This window comes from Dama dama, chromosome 10 (assembly GCF_033118175.1).
Source record: "Dama dama isolate Ldn47 chromosome 10, ASM3311817v1, whole genome shotgun sequence".
Taxonomy (NCBI): domain Eukaryota; kingdom Metazoa; phylum Chordata; class Mammalia; order Artiodactyla; family Cervidae; genus Dama; species Dama dama.
In genome coordinates this window covers 32,212,335-32,226,105 of record NC_083690.1, presented here as the reverse complement: position 1 = coordinate 32,226,105, position 13,771 = coordinate 32,212,335, and the positions used below count along the sequence as shown (strand labels likewise).

The following is a 13,771-nucleotide window of genomic DNA, read 5'->3' as shown; positions in this document are numbered from 1 at the left end:
ATTAACCCTAACCACGTCAACAGTATTCACAACCCCAAGCCTGAATTAGCTCTCGAGGCAGGCAGCCCCCAGGGACCAGAGCAGTCACGCCATGACTCAGCCTGTGCACCCACAGTCTGAACTGAATTCTCCCCACCAGTAGGGAGGGCTTGCAGAAAACCAGAAAGAAAAAAAAAGGATTGGCCTTTCAATCCGTGAAGCTGTTGTACCAGCCTAATGCTGATATGGCCAGCTGGACATTAAAAAAACCTTGCCTAAGTCATGTGGTCATTCGGGGCCACATGTCATAATAAGTAACCATAACAGATAAAACAGTAAGTAGAATCAAGGAATAACAATTATCAAAACTTACTTGCTGTCATGGAAAACTGAGGGACAACTGGAATAGCCACTCGGTGAATATCTGCCTTCCTTATGCACTGGGCTGGACCCCTCATCACTGATCTCTGACCCGCTGGAGAGGACGAGGAAGCACACAACTAACTTTTAGTGTTCTGATTTTACACATCAGAAAAGTAGGTTCAGAGACCAGCTTGGCCAGCACCCTGATCACGGACTTCCCAACTACAAAACTGTAAGAAATAAATGCCTGTTGTTTAAGTGAGGTTATGGCTAGTGCAGGCAGTGAGTTACCTGGGACCAAAGCTAAAAATGGGACTTTCTTACAGAGAATTTTGGAGGAGAGGGCTAAAAGAAGTCAGAGAAATGAGCAAGAATAAGCAACTTGAATTGCATAGTCAGTACATGGCCAAACTGAGGTTTTTTTGAACCCATGACTTATTGTGGTGGACAAAATAATGTCCCTAAAAGACATTTACATCCTAGTTCCTGAAACCTATGACTATGTTCCCATAGCAAAAGAGGAGATAATTATGCACCAGAAGGTGGAAATCTTAGGAAACCACCTCTGAATTCTACCTACTACAAACATCTATTAGCATGCATCAGCTGGGTTCACCAAGCTTGACTCCATGCTCTACCTACTACAGATTGTCTTTCTAGGTGAATCACAAAAAACTTTACAGAAAAAACCACCCAAACTCAGTACTGACCTGCCTGTCTCCAAACGCCAGTCCACACCTAAATCTCCCTCGTTTTCTCTCTGTGATCATAGCCTTTTACACGCACCCTGTTGGAAACCGAATAATGTTAAGAGCTAACTTGTCAGTCAAGAATCTGCCTGCAATGCAGGAGAACCGGGTTCAATCCCTGGGTCGGGAAGATCCCCTGGAGAGGGAAACAGCAACCCACTCGAGTATTCTTGCCTGGAGAATCCCATGGACAGAGGAGCCTGGAGGACTATAGTCCACGGGGTCACAAAGAGTCAGACACACCTGAGTGACTAACACAGCAACAACAGAAGATATAATTACAACAAACCTTGTTTGGAGCACTAGGTACTGGTCTAAAAAGCACGTACGGGCACCAATCTCTGAAGTGAGTATTAATACCACTCCAGTTTTTCAGGTGATAAAATTGAGCCAAGGAGAGGTTAAGGAACACAATAACTCTTAATCATGGAGCAGAGTTGGGGCTTCCCAAGTGGTGTCAGTGGTAAAGAACTCAGCAGCCAATGCTGGGGACATAAGAGACCTGGGTTCCATCCCTGGGTCAGGAAGATCTCCTGGAGAAGGGCATGGCAACCCACTCCAGTATTCTTGCCTGGAGAATCCCATGGACAGAAGAGCCCAGAGGGCTATAGTCCATATGGTCACAAAGAGCTGGACACGACTGAAGTGACTTAGCACGCACGTATGCAGGGAGCAGAGCTAGGTTTATAAAGCAGGTCATGGGACTTCACTGGGAATGCAAGAGTCCGACACGACTGAGCGACTAGACCACCACCACCAAACATGGACAGGAAGAGGGACCCTGGAGGACGCTCAGTTTTGTGGATCTGGGGTTGACCTTGCCAATTCTGGGAATTTCTCCAATGTGAATATTTTCTTCCTTCATTCAGAAACAAACAAATTCACAGCATGTTCTAAGAAGCCTGGGGGATAAGGGGAAGATTTGCCCTACTCAGCCGTTTTTTCCAAATCCAATGAAGAGATTCCTCCTCCCCTACCTCCCACCCCTAGAGCTTCCATGTGGGAAAAGTACAGGAACTTCTGGTCACCCACACTTAGCAAAAGCCAGCTGTGAGCATCACCCCACACGAACCCCACTATGTGGGCAGAAGAGAACAGAAAAGGAAGCAGAGACTTGGCCAAGAAATAATGTGTATGCCTCCCCCACACACAGAAGGTGAGGTCGTGTCAGGAAAGTCTGATCAAATGCTTTCTCCAGAAGCTATGGTTTCATCATCTTTCTTAGGACCCCTGCTGTGCTTATCACATGGAGAACATATTTAGAAATTCACCTTGTGCTTTGCAGGGACAACCCTGCCGCTGCACTAGAAACTGCTCACCTGTTTAGGTCTGGGTTGGACCTTTGGTCTGAGGGCAGGTGCTATGCCCTGCTTTTCCTTTTATCATCCTCGCCATCAAACTCAACTGGGACTCAATAAAATTCATTGTTGGTAGACTGACATTTTTCTCAAGGGCCACAGACCCTCCAATGGTCAGTCTGAATTGGACTGTCTAATTCAGACTGTGGGTGCCCAGGCTGAGTTACAGTCTGACTCCTCCGGTCTCTGGGGGCAGACTGCCTCGAGGGTTAATTCAGGCTTGGAGTTGTGAATACGGTTGACATGCTGCATGCTCTGTTTTTTGGCCATTGTGATAGCATCTGTCTTGATGGAACCATCTGTTTTGCTCTGCAGGGCCCTAGAGCCACAAAGCCCACATATCTCCTCTCGTTAGTGACTTCCTGTTGGGGCAGCAGCCACAATGGGACCTCAGTCTTATGAGAATCATTAGAATATTTTTTTTATATATTTATTTGGCTGCCTTTTCATACTGTTTGAAATGGTTGGATGGAATCACCACTTCAATGGACATGAGTTTGAGCAAACTCCAGGAGATAGTGAAGGACGGGGAAGTCTGGTATGCTGCAGTCCACGGGGTCACAAAGAGTCAAACACAACTTAGCGACTGAACAACAATTTGGCTGCACTGGGTCTTGGTTGTGGCATTTGAACCCTTGTTTGTTGCATGTAGGATCTAGTTTCCGGACTAGAGATCAAACTGCACTGGGAGCTTGGAGTCTTAGCCAATGGAACACCAGCGAAGTCCTAGAAAATCATTAAAATCCTAATATGCTTCTGATGCTACACCTGACTATTACTTTGTTTCACTCTCATCAGATCTTATGTGATGGGCAGGCACACAGAGGAATTCAGAGACTTTTCTAATAGCAAACTTCTTCAAACTATATGTGCTCTCTGCCCTCATTATTTCCAATACAACTCAATTCAGGAAATTTTCACAAGGATGTTCACCATTTGTAAAAAATTTCTACCATGCTTCTGAGTCATTCTCAGCATCCCCACCCCCACCCCATGCACACACACAAAGATACACTGCCAGGTGGATTATTCTAGAATCATGCCAGTGATCATGATTAACAAACAGTTGCCACTTCATTCCCACAAAGGTCAAAATGGAAATTTGATTCAGAAATCTGAGTTTTATCACTCTGCACAAAACAATCTGAAGGGAAACAGTTGAATTTTCTTGGTCTTAAATTACTTTTGAAAATGAGCTTAGTTGGTAGCCAGCATTCTGAATTCATTCAATTGCTATTTTTAAAATAGTCTCTTTGTCACTTTAACTAAATTGAACTCTTCTTTTTAAAAAAGAAAGCATATTTTCCAGGAGGACTTTTGTTTTCAGAGTTCAGTGAAGATACCATGTAACTCTTCCACTCCCTCTGAGAGTTCCAGACATTTCATGTTTTTAAGATTTAATGAATGTAACTTATTAATAAAATTGGATATGTTTGGTTCCCCATTTCTTCCTGGTGGTAGAGGCTACTGGTTGCCTTCCAATATCTTTTCTCTCCTTTCCTAAGAACCTAAGTTCATATTATATTATCTGGAATGCAGACGTGATATCTGGAGCTTTAGCTGTCATATCAAAACATGAGGAAAAGGGTCACAGGCTTGAGATGGCAGAGTGTGGGTCCTGATAATTTGGAGAAGCTGCTTCTCCAGCCCTGCACTATCACATCCAGATTACCTTAGCTTCAGAGAAAAGGAGTTGTCTAGTTTTCTCAAGCCATTCTACTGTTGGACTCGATCATATGCAGGCAGCACCAATCACAACTGATTCAAAGGATAACTTCAAATGTGTTTTCCAGCTTACATATTCTAGAATTCCAATGTATTTCTTCTTATTTTATCCCTGGCTCACCACCACATATCAGAGAAAATTAAGCTCAGAGAGGTTAAGTGTCTTGGCTAAGATGCCACAAGAGCAGAACCTGGGAATTCTCTAACAAGTAGATCTTGCATTTACCAATGCCTCTGGTGATAAGAAGCTTCAAATGTCAGCCCACAAACACATTACCATTCATCCTGATGCCAAATCCCCTAATGCTTTTGCATCTGGCTTCTTAGAAAAGTACAGCTTTCTAAAAGCTAAATTATCACAGTGTACCATCAAGTAGAATAGCACTCAATGGTCTTCCCATCCATCATTTCTTTCCCTTTAAACTGGTGTGCATCGATTGCCCAGTCTAGAGAACTGTGACAATCAATAACTTTCTTCAGAGAAATGGTGGGTGAGACTAAAGAAATTAGCTTATTTTGTAGTGGAAAGAAACAAGATGTCAATCAAACTCCTTAAACCTGATCTCAAATAAGTGCAGATGCCAATACAAGAAAAATCTAAGTCATAACTGCCTAACGTCACCCTGAAGGGAGAAGACTAGAGCTCACACGCTGACTAGCCGTGAAGGCGGGGTGGGACACAGAATGCCCCGTCATAATGAGACCTCCTATTCTGGGGGACACCTCAGAGGATTCTCCACCCAAGGGCTCCACCTCCCCACTGCAACACCTGATGTCACAGCCCATGTTCTGGTTACCACCGCTGATGAACAAATTACCCCAAAACGTAGCAGCATAAGACAACCATGTCTCACAATCTTGTGGCTCAACTGGAAAGTTCTAGCTTGGGATCTCTCATGTGGTTGCCCTCAGATGCTGGCTGGTGCTGCCGTCATAGGAAGGCTTGATGGAGCTGAACATTCAAGATGGTGCACGCATGTGGCTGAAAGTTAATTCCAACTGCCACCTGGGATTTCTGAAACTCGTACATGTGGCCTGTCTGGCATGAGGGTCTCAGTATACTCAGACTTACGTGACAGATGTCTTTCCCAGAGAACCGGAAGGAAACCAGATGGCCTTTTGTGAGCCAGCCTCGGAAGTCCTAGGCCACCACTCCCACTGTATTCTCCTGGTTGAAATGGCATCTGGGTTGCATCAGCCCATCCTCAAGGTGAGGGGACTTAGATCCCACTTCTCAATAGGAGGGGACTTCCCTTGTGGTTCAGAACGTGAAGGATCTGCCTGCAATGGAGAAGACCAAGTTGGATCCCTGGGTCAGGAAGATGCCCTGGAGAAGGGAATGGCTACCCACTCCAATATTCTTGCCTAGAGCATTCCATGGACAGAGGAGCCTGGAGGGCTACAGTCAACGGGGTCGCAAAGAGTCAGACATGATTGAGTCTGAAACATTTTCAGTTTTCACTTTTCTCAATCAGAGGCATATCAAAAACTTGCAGTTGCTTTTGGGCACCTCTTTGCAGAGCAGAATTCCAGGGAAGGGGAATGAGCAGGTTCCAAAGGAGAGAAACAAGAGAATGGCCTTTGAGAAAGTGTTCAGTTAAACTTGAACGGTTATGTTTCTCACGGTGCTGTGATGTTCCTCAAATTCACTTTTCCTTATTTTCTCCTCAGCTTCAGCATGCTGTGTTCTGTCATATCCATCTGCTCTGGTCCCACCTGACCACGCTTTGCTGACCTGTCTCGGTTCCCCAGGCCCTCCAACCCACATCACTCATCTTTCCTCTGTGTAGCACAAGCTGACTACTCAGCTCCAGGTGGGACATCTCTCTCCTTTAGACAGGTCACAATTTTAGTAAAGCCTGACTTCGATGTATCTTCAAAGTAGAAAGGGAAGTAGACCCTGAATGCAAAGAAGAAAGAGTATTGGAAAGCCTTTGTCAAGCTGTCAGAGCCAACACTGCTTTGCCAGGCAGAACACAGGTAGGAACCAGAGGAGCAGCGAAGACATTCCATCCTGCCTGAGATGTCAGTGGTTGAAAGGGACAGACAACATGCAGAATAAAGACAAGGATATCCTGTCATCGCCCTGTGAGGCTAGAAGTTACAATCTCCCTGTCAACGCCATCCCTTCCAGGATTAGACCTTGGGTTCCAAGTCCCCACCTTGATCATCTCCCTGCCTCCATTTCCAGATTCATCTCCCACCACCTAGCAAGTTCTCCATTCTCTACCAAACTGAATGCTTTGACTGGCCAACTCAGAATCATACACCAGGAAGGAAAGGTGAGAGAAGCTATATTCCCAAAGCAGCTCAAAATTCCCCTGTGCTAAATAGAATCTTTTAAAAGCCCAAAACAGATAGCTAGTGGGAAGCCGGTGTATAGCATAGGAAACTCAGCTCGGTGCTCTGTGATGGCCTAGAGGGTGGGATCGGGGGTCGGGGAGGAGGGTGATATATGAATACATATAGCTGATTCACACTGCTGTATGGCAGAAACTAACACAACGTTGTAAAGCAATTACACCCCAATACAAATTTAGAAATAAATAAACAAAAAGCCCAAGGCTGGGTTCACACAGTATGAAAATAATTCAGCGTGCTCACCCGTGTACCTCTCCAATGTGTTGGGTGTGTGCAGGTGGAGATGTGAGGACCCCGGGGAAGGCTGGCAAGCTAAGTTAACAGTTTACCTTTCTTTCAGTTCAGTCACTCAGTCGTGTCTGACTCTTTGCGACCCCATGGACTGCAGCACGCCAGGCTTCCCTGTCCATCACCAATTCCCGGAGCTTGCTCAAACTCATTTACCTTTCTTTAAACAAACATGATTGAACAAAATCCTTGATGCTCAATATTTAAGTTTATCACAAATAAAAAAGTATTGCTCTGCAAATCATGGATGACACCGTCAGTGCCCAGCCCAGATCACCTTGGGTCCTTTGACTTTTTCTTCGTGCCTCAAAGAAAAAGCTTTGGATTCTCCTGTGTCAAATAGCCAGCACTTGCAGCTCTCATCAGAGGATGTGGGTGGGTTACCCACATGGACAGAGAGTGGGTCTGCCTCAGAGCTCACTCCCACCCCCACACCAGGGCGCTCTCAGCCAAGGACTGGAGAGTGCGGCAGAATGAAAACCCAGCTCCCTGCTTCAAGTTAGGACAAACTCCGAGGCGTATTCACGCTCCAGAGTCCCCCTGTGGAATCAGGCTGGGACTTCACTTGAAATTACACCCTTGTGTAGTTCTTCCTCTTCTCTGCTCTGATTCCCCTGTTTCCTGACTGATTTCCCCAGGAGCACATCCCCAGTAAATCATGTGCACATGATCCCTTGACTCAGGGCTCCTTTGGGGGCCCTTGAGCTGAGAAACTTATTAAGAAATTAATTGAATCCTTCTTGCCCCACTCTGGCCAGGAAATGTGATCATGCCAAAGATGGACAAGCACTGAGGGTTCAAGGTTCATCATGGGAGAAACAAGGAGCCACCATCCAGAGCAGAACATTATGGGTACCACAAGTGGGTAACCAGAATCATGGATCCTAAGGAGAGGATGAATATAAAAATGGGCTCAGAAGAAGGAGCTGCTGACAAGGAGAGTTTTTATGGAGAAGGTAAATCTAATCAGAGCCTTGAAGGAAGAGGAGGGTGGAAGGCATTCCAGTGGAATGAAATAAGGTGTGTTAGTCACAGTTCTCTAAAGAAACAGAATTAACAGGAAATACATGTAAGAGGAAGTTTATTACAAGGAATTGGTTCCTGTGATTACGGAAGCTGTGAAGCTCCATGCCCTGCTATCTGCAAGCTGGAGATCCGGGAAAGCCAGAGGTGGTGTAGTTCAAGGCCTGAAATCCAGGGACCCACTGATGGAGACTCTGGTCTGCAGGTCTGAGAACCAGGAACACGGGGAACAGAAGATCAGCGTTACAGTGCAAGAAGTCAGGCAAAGAACAAATTCATCCTTCCTCCACCTTTCTGTTCTATTCAGACCCTCAGTGGACTCCAGGATGCCCACCGATGTGGGGAGGGCCACGTGCTTTACTCTGTCCATCAATTCAAATACTAAACTCTTCTGGAAATACCCCCATAGACATGCCCAGAATTAATGTCTAACTGGCCATCCCCTGATCCCATCACTTCACAAGTAAAATGAACCATCAAGGAAGGGCGTAAGCAAAGACATACGATAGGAAAGAAAAGCATGGATCAAGGCTTATTATTCACAAGGCATAGTTCTTAAGATTCATGCCTGTATTAACCATTTCAGACTCACTGCAACCCAATGAGACAGGGTCTGTGATCACCCCCATCTTACAGGGGTGAAAAGGAGACACAAACTGATCAACAACTTGCCCCAAGTCACGCATATGGAGGGAAAGCCTGGGAGGTGGACCCACTGGTAGACCCAGACAGGTCAGTGCCACAGGCCAAGCTTTTAACCACCATTGCCAACTCCTCTGAGCTGAGCAGTCTGCCTGGGAAAGGATCAACAGAGGTTGCTAGAAAGAGATAGTGAGACCAAATCATGAGGTGTCTATATGTCAAATACAGTTGGGACTTCTATACCTCATTCATTCCACAAATATTTACTGAATAACTATTATGTGTTGGCTTGGTGGGAGTATGGTCATACACCAGAAAGACAAAGTCCCTCTTCCCATGGAGTTTACAATCTTATCCACCTAGTTATTAACACCTCCCTCAAGAGGAAACAGGACTGGTGCAGCACAACAAAATTGGAAGAAAAGTTAAAGTTATTTGGGGGTCATTTCTTTTTAAGTTAACAAGGGTTGTGGGGGGCAGGGACACAATCTTCCACCTTCTAAAGACCTGGAGCAGGTCACATCGTGGATGAGTTAGGGCCCTGCTGGATGTTGCAACAAAAATAATTTCTTTTTATTGTTTAGTAAAAAAGAAGTTTATGTTTGACAGATGTTTTCATTGGCCTGTGGCTTTCCTCCATGCAGTGAGTCAGGGACACAAGCTCCTTCTACTTGCAACCCCCAAGTTCCTTCCATCGCCTAAGTTCTTCTCATCATCCTTAGCCCACTGACCGTAAAGGCCAGAGAGCATTAGAGAAGGCATGTGTTTCTTTTTTTTTTTTTTTAATTTTTATTTTGTATTAAAGTGGGGCTTCCCTGGTATCTCAGACAGTAAAGAATCTGCCTGCAATGCAGGAGACCCATGTTCGATCCCCAGGTCGGGAAGATCCCCTGGAGGAGGGCATGGCAACCCACTCCAGTATTCTTGCCTGGAGGATCCCATGGACAGAGGAGCCTGGAAGGCTACAGTCCATGGGGTCAAAAAGAGTCGGACACGACTGAGCGACTAACACTTTCACTTTGACATAGCAATTTACAACCTTGTATTATTAGATTTAGGTATACAGCAAAGTGAGTCAGGTATACACATGCCTTAGCTATTCTTTTTGAAAGTCTTTTCCCATTTAGCTTGTTATAGAATACTGAGCAGAGTTCCCTCTGCTGTGCGGTGAGTTCTTGTTGGTTCCTTAAGTGATGTCAGTCAGCTTTTTTGACATTGTGTTAGTCACACTCATCCCACGGCCACGCCCAGACACCCAGATGAGCCATGTGGCTGTTGCTAGAAGTCACGTCCCAGAAATAACTGCACGCTGTGGAAGAGGAAACACAAATGTTGGTGGAAAAGCTAATCTTCTCTGCCCCACACCCTGTCCTTTCCTCTGTCCATAAACTGTCATTGAAATACACTGAAATACACTCAACTCCAGGACCAGTAACTTCAAGGCCACCTTCGGTGTGCGAATGAAGCCGTATTAGGACCATGTTCAGTACTGGAGCAGAGTGACCAGATGCAAACTGAAGGAAGAGGAGTTTATCAACCATAACATTCAATTGCTTTTGTGTGACTGTTCCCCAAGCCTACAGTTGATAGCACCATCTCCTTAACATGCTGCCTGACATATTTCTCCAAAGCGCGCAGTAGAGATAGACGTAAATTTCGAAGTTTGGGGGAAACGTCCGGTTCACCCACCCACATATGCTATTTTCCACTCTGCTTTTCAGGCTCCCCCAGCTTAAGAATAACTGAGCTCTAGAGCATCCCTGGCAGCCCAGTGGCTAGGATGTCACCTTCCAGGGCAGGGAGTGCAGGTTCCATTCCTGGGAGAGGAGCTAAGATCCTCCATGCCTTGAGGCCCAAACACCAGTTCATAAAACAGAAGCAATATGGTGACACATTCGATAAAGACTTAAAAAATGGTCCCCCACCACAAAAATCTTAAAAACTAAAATTCTGAGTTCTAACTGAATACTTGGGAGAGCTAAATTCTAAGAATCAAGATGGAGGAGTATTAGGGGAAAGTGCAAGGAGGTCTTGCACTTTTTTTGTTGTTGTAGTTAATTAATTAAGTTTTGGCTGCTCTGGCTCTTGGTGGCTACATGCAGGCTACTCTCTAGTAGCAGTGCGCCGGCTTCCAATTCTGGGGGCTTCTCTTGTTGCGGTGCACAGGCTGTAGGCTGTGCGTGGGCTCAGCAGTTGTGGTATAGGGGCTTAGTTGCCCCGTGGCATGTGGGATCAGCCCAGACCAGGGATCGAACTCATGTCCCCTGCATTAGCAGGCACTGCACCCAACCACTGAACCACCAGGGGACTCCTTGGAGGCCTTATTTTAATATAGGAGGATCCTAGGCTGAGACTGCCTGAGGTCCCCCAGCACAGATGCTTTGGAGTAGTTTATAACTTAGCTACCCCTCCTTTCTTGCATATGGAAATTGCTGATTGTATTTGACGATTCCAGAAACAAAGAGAATCTTCAAAATCATCTATTCCAATGTCTATATCGGATGGATGAAAAAACTGAGTCTCAGAGGAGTTAAGTGACTTCCCTGAGATCACACAGTTTGAGTGGCAGAGCCCAAGGATGAGCAAACAGTGGGGTGTCACTGGCAGGGGGGTTTGCATTCTGTAAATATCAGTGTCCAAGCTTCCCTAGGTCTGCACAGCCTTCTCCCTGTCCTAGCTTATCTCTCCTGCTGCTTCTCCAGGCTGACAGTCTATGACCAACTCTATGACACCAAACTGTCATTCTGCTACATTCTGAAGAATCTGTCAACAGAACTGTAAAGGTTTAACTCAGCTCACACGTCACCTTCCTGTCAATTTCTCTGGCAAGTGAGCCAATAATAGATCTTGGCACTGCCAACTCTATCCCCTACCAGGGTTATTTGGAAAGGTTGAATTTAGACAAATAATCAGCTAGACCGAGTCTCCTGTCATTGAAACTCCGAATCATTTGGTTTGTGCATATTTAGCCCCATTACACATTCAGGCTGATTTGGACAGACATGACCATGATGGCCATCCCCCAGAAGACACTCAGGTGTCCTGATCCTTTTCCAGTAAACCAAAAATGGGAGTACCATGGTATGAGGTCCCTGTTGAAATAACAAGCGGCCCAGTGGAACTTTCACCCCAGTTTCATTATGGCTGCATCTGCAAATCCAAGAGTCAGGCTGGTGGGGAGGAAAACCCGCAGCTGTTTTTCAAGAAATTAATTTCTCTCCCTGCAGTGATCAGTCCTGGTTAAGTGAGAGAATCAAATTATCTAAGTTACTTCTGCTGGGAAGGTCGGCTGCTCTGAATCCTGATGAAAAATAACACAATGGTGCTATTTAATTTAAAACCTCCGTCTGCTTCTCTTATAATTCATAATGATTATACTTCGCATTTATGTAGTATCCAAGGATGGCAAAGAACTTTGATGGCATAAATGATTCATCCTTGGGATCCCACAGAGAAGCAAAGCTGGCCTCTCTATCTCCATACGGACAGCGAAGGGAAGAAGAATCTGGTAACCCAGATTCCCAACTGACTTTTCAACACGAATCAGCACTCCCTCTCCAGTTATTTAGGACTTGGCATCAATTCTGACCAGACTAATATATTACACAAACGGACATCATGATATCGGGAGCGTAAAAGAGATAAGAAGTTATGGCTTGCAAATGTAAATCAATAAAGACTGTGGGCTTCCAGCCATTTCTTTCTACGAAAAAATGTTTCTATTGCTTCCAGCAGCCTGGCCAGCATATGGTAGCCTTCTACAAGAACGTCTTAAATGTTGATCTAATGGGTTCGTGCATTCCAGAGACAGAATGAACCGTGTAAAAATAACAATGAGCACGTGGCCCGCACTTTACAGTTTACAGAGCACTTTTGCTATTCCCTCATTTACACACTCCTGTCTTGTATTACCTTCTGTGCTCTGCACTCCTGGCTAAAACCGAAGGGATTATTCACACCCTTCCGGGCGAAACACAGGGCTCGGCTGCCCTCACCACTCTACACTTGCATTCACACAGCCACAGAGAAGGTCGGCTTTCCTCTGCTTAGTTACTAAGTGACCAGAGGCAACACAGGTTGATGTCAGGACAACTGGGGCACGGGCTGAAGGGCAGATGCTGGCTGATGGTCCACCTGAGAAAAAGCCACTTGTGCCCCCACCTCCCACGGCCCAGCCACAACGAATCTCTGGCTTATTCCTCAAACACACTGGTCCTTGTGTCCCTTCTGCCTGGAACACCTTGATCTTCCCCACCCTGTCTGCCCAAAAAGCTGCTACTCTTCCTGTTAAGTCAAACTCATAGATTTTTCTCTTTCATGTGACTTGCTTGAATCTCCAAGCAGAAATAATCGTTTCCTCCTCCGCGATTCCATGACATTTTATCCATACTTTATCTGATGGCCCTAAGAACACTGTCTTAGAGATAATCATCTATGTGTCTGTCTCTCCCATCAAACTTTGATCTCTTTGAGGTCAAAGGCACAGTTTAACTGTCTCTTTACGCAGCTCAAGAAGCAACAGCTAGAACTGAACATGGAACAACAGATTGGTTCCAAATTGGGAAAGGAATACCTCAAGGTTTATATTGTCACCCTGCTTATGCAGAGTAATCATGCAAAATGCCAGGCTGGATGAATTACAAGCTGGAACCAAGATTGCTGAGAGAAATATCAATGACACCACCCTAATGGCAGAAATCAAAGAAGAACTAAAGACTCTCTTGATTAAGGTGAAAGGAGACTGAAAAGAAGCTGGCTTAAAACTGAACCTTCAAAAAACTAAGATCATGGCATCCAGTACCATCACTTCATGGCAAATAGAAGGGGAAACAATGAAAACAGTGACAGACTTTATTTTCTTGGGCTCCAAAATCACTGTGGACAGTGACTGCTGCCATGAAATTAAAAGATGCTTGTTTCTTGGAAGAAAAGCTATGACAAACCTAGACAGCATATTAAAAAGCAGAAACATCACTTTGCTGACAAATGTCCGTGCAGTCAAAACTATGGTTTTTCCAGTAGTCATGTATGGGTGTGAGAGTTGGACTATAAAAAAGACCGAGCGCCAAAGAATTGATGCTTTTGAACTGCTGGAGAAGACTCTTGAGAGTCCCTTAGACAGCAAGGCGATCCAACCAGTCCATCCTAAAGGAAATCAGTCCTGAATATCCACTGGAAGGACTGATGCTAAAGCTGAACCTCCAATACTTTGGCCACATGATATGAAGAGCCGGCTCATTGGAAAAGACCCAACTCATTGGAAAAGACCCTGATGCTGGGAAA

General features: G+C 45.3%; 1 long non-coding RNA gene across 2 annotated transcripts in view; it reads right to left on the bottom strand.

Moving 5' to 3' along the window:
* LOC133063694 (uncharacterized) overlaps positions 1–13,771 on the bottom strand; it is a 541,214-nt gene that overhangs the window by 426,224 nt on the left and 101,219 nt on the right. The window contains exon 1 of one of the 2 annotated variants that reach the window (XR_009694476.1): positions 5,247–5,370. The exons of the other annotated variant lie outside the window; for it this stretch is intronic. This is a non-coding gene — a long non-coding RNA (uncharacterized LOC133063694). Of the gene's footprint in view, positions 1–5,246; positions 5,371–13,771 lie in introns of those variants that run through there. 2 annotated transcript variants of the gene reach the window in all.